At 38.9% G+C, this 6,786-nt stretch overlaps 1 protein-coding gene across 3 annotated transcripts in view; it reads left to right on the top strand.

Annotated features, from left to right (window-relative positions):
• Positions 1-6,786, top strand: part of ITGA4 (integrin subunit alpha 4) — an 80,887-nt gene that overhangs the window by 904 nt on the left and 73,197 nt on the right. The gene's annotated exons all lie outside the window — the stretch shown is intronic.

The raw sequence follows: 6,786 nt of genomic DNA, 5'->3' as shown, positions 1-6,786 counted from the left end.
ACACACACACACACACACACACACACACACACACACTTGTGAGCCCCACGGTAGCAGAAGTCCTGGAAAAACTCGTGTTGCCTATTACTTCTAGTTTAAAGCGAATGACATTCACTTAACTCTACGCCATCTTCCCTTCTAAACATAAAAGTGGTCTCCTTTCTGTCAATATTGTTCTCCCTTTTGCTTATGACAATGATTGCAGTACTCTGACCAAACTATGTGGAGAAAAATTTCTTATAAAACCTTCTCCTCACCTCTCCCCTCCTCCCCCCCCACCCCTCCCCCACCCAGCAAAGTGTAAAACACATCTTAAAGTCTCTCAGCACATTAAGGACAGGATCCAGCTAAGCCAAGACTTGAGAATTTTATTTCTATCTTTGACCTATCAGCCTTGTTAAAGAACAGGCTAAGGGGCAGATCAGGAATAGCAGTTGGAATTGATCCCATACCCTGTCATTTAGCCCAAGGGCTTTCTGAAAAAGAAAATGATACAGTTTTACTTAGATATGAAATGTAAAAAAGGAGAGCACAAGAAAAAATTGGCATCTCCACTGTTAATATAATTAAAATGAAGTTTAACATATAATTATTAATTTTTCTTTCCAAAAACTCCGATGTTAAATGGATACCTCTATTTGAAATCATTTCTTAGTGTCTCTTCTCAGATTTGTGACAGCTTGAAAAATGCGTTCTGATGGGGGAGAGGAGAAAGTTCATGTTTCAAAGCCAAAAACAAATTTGCTTTGCATAGACACATGGGGGAAGAAAGGGGAACTAATATCAATTCAGACCCTATCTTGCTTCAAACTTTGTTAGGAACTGCTATATATGTTTCTTGTTTTCCACAAAACACCACTGGGTCATGGTTGGCATTGTTCTTACTTTACACATGAGGACTCTGTGACTCAGAGAGTTGCAAGGACTTTTTCTAAAGTTATTCAGCTAGTGAATGGAAGATGGGACCTCAAGTCAAAGGTCTGCCTGGGTCCAATGTCCAAGCCCTTTTCTTTCATGTATGCATCTTGAGTGAAAATAAAATTCAATGACGAGTCCGATATGTTGTCTGCTGAGCTTATGAGTCATCTGTGAATGGTGAATAAAAGGTCATATTTGGTACCTTTTTCCTATTTATCTTTGCTATCAATGGACTTTCGGGATAAGTTAGTTACTGAATCTTTACCACTCCCCTCCCCCCATTTTTGGTAGTAATCTTTGCTTTTTCTCAAACTGGGAAGCGGCTTCCCTTCATTGAGAATGAAGTCAAATAGAGTATGCACATAATGGAAGTTTATTTTTGACTCAGCATCCGTAAGAGTCTCGGAGTTGTCTGCAGTGTGTAGAATAGGCCCCAGCCTCTCATTAAGCATCTTCCATCCCCAAAGGCAGACTAGGAAAGCATAACATATTCACAGACCTATCCATTTGGAATAATTCTGCAAAGTATAATTTTCATTGCATGAGAGTCTTGTAGGATGAATTAGGGAGCGGAGCAGACAGACTTGATCTGCCAGAGGGTCTTGACAAGGTCTCAGGAGGGAATGTTTTATTTTTGTTGTCCTGTCATAGTTTCCTGATTCATGACATTATAACTACTGGTATTTAGCTCCTACTTCCTGTCTGGAAGGGCACTGAATCTATTTCTAGATGTCGGTATTTAACTGGAAATATTCTGTCATAATATTATATAATATTTAAAATTTAAGATGATAATACCTGTCAAAATTGAAGGTAAACGTATATTGATTGGGCACGTGGAACATAGGGGTTGACTACAGAAATATCCACAGAAAAATGTGCACATGATAGATGTTCAACACACACGAATTAAGTGAAGATGTACTGGATGGATAAATGAATAAAAGCAAAGTGAAAGTTTGTCATCGACATGATTGGTGAATAAGAGAATTAGTTAGAAATGACAAGCCAAAGGGATATTGTTAACTTTCAAATTTTTGATCAATAAAAAGGTTTCTACTGAGATGAAAGGCAAAAAGGAAGACAAGATTTCTAGCCAGTCAACTGGTTGAAACACTAATAGCTGTAGTAATAGCTATGAACATTTGCAAAAGAGTTGACTGAAATTACTTCTCATATAACATTTCAAACGACATATCTTCTCTTCCTTATATGAAGAAATTGTGTGTTTCAATTCAGCACAGACTCAGAAGTAACTTGAAACTGTAAAATAAGGGATTGAGGATAATGTCTAGAAAGGAAACACTGAAAACAATACATCGGTAACTAAAGACATTTAAAAATTCTCAGGTTTTTAAATGGACTATGTAGTATTCTTTATGAAGAATTTTCAAGGAAAAAATACATACACAATCGTCTATATAAGACAGCTTCAGTTGTTCTGTCTCAAATATGGGTGACTATAAAATAGGCAAAATGTTTAGCTCAGTACCTGACATACAACTGACATTCAAAAAATATTAGTTTATTTTTTATCTCTATTTTCTACTTAAATCTATATCTGCATGTTATCTGTTATAGGCAGGTTGAGGTTATAAATATGGATAGTTAATAGATGAAATCAAAAGTTAAATGTGTAAATGAAAAGGAAACAGTTGAAACACAATGAAAAATATTTTTCGTTGGCCCAAGCAAAAAATCTTTATTTTTTAAACATCTTTATTGGAGTTGGCTGTGGGTTTGTCATATATGGCCTTTATTATGTTCAGGAAAGTTCCCTCTAGGCCTACTATCTGCAGAGTTTTTATCATAAATGGGTGTTGAATTTTGTCGAAAGCTTTCTCTGCATCTATTGAGATGATCATATGGTTTTTCTCCTTCAATTTGTTAATATGGTGTATCACATTGATTGATTTGCGTATATTGAAGAATCCTTGCATTCCTGGAATAAACCCCACTTGATCATGGTGTATGATCCTTTTAATGTGCTGTTGGATTCTGTTTGCTAGTATTTTGTTGAGGATTTTTGCATCTATGTTCATCAGTGATATTGGCCTGTAGTTTTCTTTCTTTGTGACATCTTTGTCTGGTTTTAGTATCAGGGTGATGGTGGCCTCGTAGAACGAGTTTGAGAGTGTGCCTCCCTCTGCTGTCTTTATGGCTGTTAGTATTTGCCGTATGTATTGAGGTGTTCCTATGTTGGGTGCATAAATATTTACAATTGTTATATCTTCTTCTTTGATCGACCCCTTGATGATTATGTAGTTTCCTTCTTTGTCTCTTGTGATAGTCTTTATTTTAAAGTCTATTTTGTCTGATATGAGAATTGCTCCTCCAGCTTTCTTTTGGTTTCCATTTGCATAGAGTATCTTGTTAGGTCTGGTGGGTTTTTATCTTGCTCCTTCATCTGCTGTTTTTCTGTCTTCTCATTTTGCTTATCTTACTGTGTTTGGGGTCTCCTTTTTGCAGACTGCAGGTTCGTAGTTCCTGTTGTTTTTGGTGTCTGTCCCCAGTGGCTAAGGTTGGTTCAGTGGGTTGTGTAGGCTTCCTTTTGGAGGGGACTAGTGCCTGTGTTCTGGTGGATGAGGCTGGATCTTGTCTTTCTGGTGGGCAGGTCCACGTCTGGTGGTGTGTTTTGGGGTGTCTGTGGACTTATTATGATTTTAGGCAGCCTCTCTGCTAATGGGTGGGCTTGTGTTCCTGTCTTGCTAGTTGTTTGGCATAGGGTGTCCAGCACTGTAGCTTGCTGGTCGTTGAGTGAAGCTGGGTGTTGGTGTTGAGATGGGGATCTCAGGGAGATTTTCGCCGTTTGATATTACGTGGTGCTGGGAGGTTTCTTGTGGACCAGTGTCCTGAAGTTGGCTCTCCCACGTCAGAGGCACAGCGCTGACTCCTGGCTGCAGCACCAAAAGCCTTTCATCCACACAGCTGCTAGTGTTGGAGGGTATTCTGCAGAAGCTGGGGGTGGCTGTGTCTCACCTTCTGAAGAAGGGGTCTCTGTTCTCCTTCATGTGAAATCTGGCAGTGTTTCCGTGACCAATTTTGTTTCAATTTGGAAAACAATTCTAGAGGTTAGAAGTCCAAAATCAAGGTTTCAGCAGAGTTGGTTTCTTCTGAGGTCTCCCTCCTTGACTTGTAGATAAATGGCTGTCTTTTCCCTGTGTCTTCACATAGACTTCCATCTGTTTCCAAAAAATCTTATAATAACTAAAGATTCAGCTGTGACTGCCATGTCATAAAATGTTTTCTTTCATTCACGGCCTAATTTGCTATCAAAGAGATGAAGTTGAAAGAGCTCTTAAAATGGTGCCAATCTCCTATACAATTCAAAGTGCTATCTACATGGACTAGTCTTTAAGTCTCAGAATTTCAGATCAAAGTTTGATTCAGATAGACTCCTTCCCTCAGAAGAGGAATCAGTACCCTTCCCCCCTACCTCCTAACCCCTCTTCCCTGCAGTGGCTAATGTTGTCCCATACTATGGTATATTCACTGTAGTCATAATCATAAGTGAGCAGCAAATGCCTGTTTATCTAGAATGTTCAGTGTATGAGATGTTGAGAATCAGAGACCCCTTTTAGTGAAGTGAATTGACTGTAGAAGAGGTGCATTTCTTCCTGTGTGCAAACAGGCTTCTTCCACCTTCCTGCCCGCCTAAGAAGGGTCTCTCCCCTCACTTCCTTGGTACTGCTCTCTGTGAACCAGAGGAAGGTAGTCTCCCCATCAGGAGAGTCTGAATCCAAACTTGTTCATGAAGACTCCGTGTCTGAGGAGGCCATAGTGATTTCCACAGGTTCAGTTGCTTTTCCACTCAGGTGCTTTGCATCCTTGCTAAGTTTTTTAAAAGGCAACTTTGATCACAGGTGGTTGCTAAATTAAGGCATCACACATAATGACTTCATTAATGTACTTATCCATGGATTTCCAGTATTTGAACAAATAGAACATAATAAAATACATAAATGGCTACAAAATTATACTAAAAAGATTACCTTTATTTGGTCGTTCAAAAGGCATACTAGATCTTTCATTATTTTGAAGTTGCCACTAGTAGCATTATACATGTGTGTTTGGGCATGCACACGTGCGCGCGCGCCCACACACATCTGGGTAATAGAGGCTAAAATTACACAATTACACGGTACAGTACAGTAGCCACTAACCACATGTGGCTTTTGAGCGCATGAAATGTGGCTGGTTTGTAGTGAGAAGTACTATAGGGCAAATTACGTTCTGGGTTTTGAAGACTTAGTACCAAAAAAAGATACATACACACACATACGTATACATAAAATCTCTTAATTTTTTAGATACGGATTACATGTTGAAATAAATATTTTGAAACTAATATTGATTACATTTTTAAATGAAAACATTTTAGATGTATTAGGTTAAAGAAGATATATTATTAACATCAATTTTACCTATTCCTTTTTAATGTGACTACTGTAAAATTATTTCATATGTGACTTGTATTAGGTTTCTGTCGGACAGCGCTGTTCTAGAGAAACATAACTTCCCTATGTAAAATAACACTAACTTTTTAGCAGGTGCTTTCCCAGTGTCTATGCATAAAATGATTGGAATTTTCACTTTTCTAGACCAATGTTGTATAGTTACTAGACCTTTAAGCTCTCTCCTTGTACCTCTTTTTCTTACTAGAGAGAACAGTGGTTTATTCAGTTAGTCATCATTATTCCCCTTCAGATATCTTCCTGGAAATTATATTGCCTTAGCCAGCCTTCTGGTTTATATTACGTAACCTACTTGGAGGAGGTTAAGTTAATTAGCGTTTGTGTCATTAAACTAATGATTACCTCACTCACTTCTGCCTGATTTGTAGGAATTATTAGCTTAACAATAAAAGGCAAACCTCTCACTGTTGAAACTTCAGATATGTCCTTGATAACTTTCCTTTTCTTTCTCATTTGTGATACTCTTTAAATTGTAGCTTATGAAGATGCTGTTGATGCGGACCGGCCATTTTGAAAAATCACCCCTGAACAGAGCTTGTTATGCTAATCATGCACAAAATGAACAGAGAGCTTCGTGAATAAACCATCATATTACAAGAATTGTTTCCTCATTTCCAGCAATTTCCCAAGCTCCATCTCTAAAAGAATGGTTTCCACCTAATTTAAGAGATGAGATTTTCTAAAATGTATTTTATTTTTTGCCTAAAGTTTACTTGACCGCTGGGTGATATTTCTAATGACTAAAAAATCTCTCCCTTTGGCAGTAGTTCTTGGGCCAGATACGGTAATCCATTGTGCTTGTAGGTCATTTATTGAGGGATGTCAAAGGCCGAGAACCTGGGCATACAAAAGAAACATGGCCCTTGCCCCAAGGGGTTTACAGTCTATAGGTTAGGTTATTATAAGAAAGAATGGTGAGAAGATCTAATCTGTTTAGGAGATTGAGGTGATGTCTTCCTAAGGAATTGATGTTCTAGTGGAAAACTGAAAACAACAACAACGACAAAAAATCAAGAGTTAGCCAGAGGAAGAGGTTATGGGAAAGGGTGCCAGACAGAGCAAACAGTGTATATGAAGACCCTGAGGTCTTTGAGAGGGCAGCATCTTTGGACTGAAAGAAAAATGCGTAGAGTTGAACTGTGGAGTGTGAAGTGGTGATAGGTTGGAGAAGTAAGCAGGGATTATTTGTGTTACGACTTGGTAAGCTCTCTGGAAACTGAAGAAGCCCTGGCTGTCAGCACGCTCATGTGTGGTTTCGCACTCTTCCTCGGTGTGTGCACGATGCAGTGGAGGCTGGCGCTGGGTGTTGGGCTGGGGGTAGCAGATGCTCAGTCGGAGGTGTTGGCTTCGGATGGGCGTTGTGGTGCTGAGCAACAGAAGGCGCACCCTGACG

Source organism: Neophocaena asiaeorientalis, unplaced genomic scaffold (assembly GCF_003031525.2).
Source record: "Neophocaena asiaeorientalis asiaeorientalis breed wild unplaced genomic scaffold, Neophocaena_asiaeorientalis_V1.1 scaffold113, whole genome shotgun sequence".
Lineage (NCBI taxonomy): Eukaryota > Metazoa > Chordata > Mammalia > Artiodactyla > Phocoenidae > Neophocaena > Neophocaena asiaeorientalis.
This window is presented reverse-complemented; position numbering and strand designations above follow the sequence as displayed.